Consider the following 1,561-nt stretch of genomic DNA (forward strand, 5'->3'; position numbering starts at 1 on the left):
TATATGAGTAAATGTTCCAAAAATAATAATGAGTGTCACAAACTACAACCAGGGAATTACATGCAAAGCATTAGAAACGTAACTATTTAGTGATATAACATCCAATTCAATTTACTTTGCCGCATACCATGATAGTCTCTAAATAATAACAAATATGCCAAATATTGCACCTCATGGGGATAAATATTGTTTAAATATTTGGAAGACATTCAGATAAGCAGAAGAAATTAGATGTGAGATATATAAATATGCAAGGTTTTAGCTTTATGTATGTAAATCCCCATACAATATAACACCAGAAACATGAAATACCTTCTCCACTGCATTCAAAGCATTTATTTGGTCCTGATTTTTCTTGAGTGATTGTATTTGAGTTTCCATGCTGCTGTTGTGTTCTTCAACCTGTGACAAAAAATTTATGGCAAATACATCCCAAACATAAAAAAGAAACTATATTTAAATATCAAGATTATATATAATATACTCTCAGTATTTAAAAAAAACGCTAACGGAAATAATTAATTAAAAAAACCTTTTGCAAGAGAGACTGAAGGTATTGCATCTCCTCCATCTTTAATGTGGACAATCTCTCTTTGATATCTTCTATGTTACTCCTGATGAATGAAAAATCAATTACCAAAATAGAATATGGGTATAAATAATTCTTCATCAAGATTTTCAGCTAAACATTAATCTAAATAAGTGGGAGTAAGACATCAAACTCATATGAAGAATGGAACCCACAAAGTACAGTCGCAGCAACCCCAAGTTACTATAATTGTCATTATTATTATTATTATTCAATATCAAAGAAATATTTTAATCTGATTCAATCTAGGATACGAATAGCCAAACTATTGATTTAGTTACAACAACAATATCTCTTTCCAATGTAATTATTTCTTCGTTTGCACAATATAATAAATAAGGCTGAAAAGACCTATGTATTTCTGGATTTTTGAGATATCTATGATAGCAAGATTATAACTTTACTCTAGTATTAAGCTAAAAGAGATCTTCACATTTTCGGGAGTTCATGCGAAGCAAATGCCTTTCAAAGCTAGTTAGATTATGGTGGATCTACAACTTCTTTTAGGAGCTTACAATTTTGGAATTTTGAGAATTCTACAGCTCAAGTATACTTCCTCTAGTAGAGATCGCTGTGTGATTGCGACGAGGAATATGAGTATAATGTGAGGAACCATTGGATCAACTTTAAACAAGTGTATTAAATATATTGGCGTTGAAAAAATGATTATTTTGTAATGATGGAGTTATGTATTAACACGTATTCATCCTAAACTCTATGCTATTAAAAAACAGTAAAAACTAAAAAATTGCCTGTTAAGAAACTTTGAACATAATACATTTCTCTTGAATTCTCACCTAGCATGTTCATTACTCAAATTTTTAATATTGAGAATACTAGCATATCAAAGAATTATGTAACCTCAACACTTAAAACTAACCCTTTTATAGAGGATCATGATTGTATGCATGTACTTGTGTATATATGTATGTATGTTTCTATATACATATATATATATATACATATATATAT

At 29.3% G+C, this 1,561-nt stretch overlaps 1 protein-coding gene across 1 annotated transcript in view; it reads right to left on the reverse strand.

The window, feature by feature from the left end:
* The window catches only part of LOC110026168, a 35,180-nt gene that overhangs the window by 6,424 nt on the left and 27,195 nt on the right, over positions 1 to 1,561 (reverse strand). The window lies entirely within an intron of this gene.

Source organism: Phalaenopsis equestris, unplaced genomic scaffold (genome assembly GCF_001263595.1).
Source record: "Phalaenopsis equestris unplaced genomic scaffold, ASM126359v1 Scaffold000354, whole genome shotgun sequence".
NCBI lineage: Eukaryota > Viridiplantae > Streptophyta > Magnoliopsida > Asparagales > Orchidaceae > Phalaenopsis > Phalaenopsis equestris.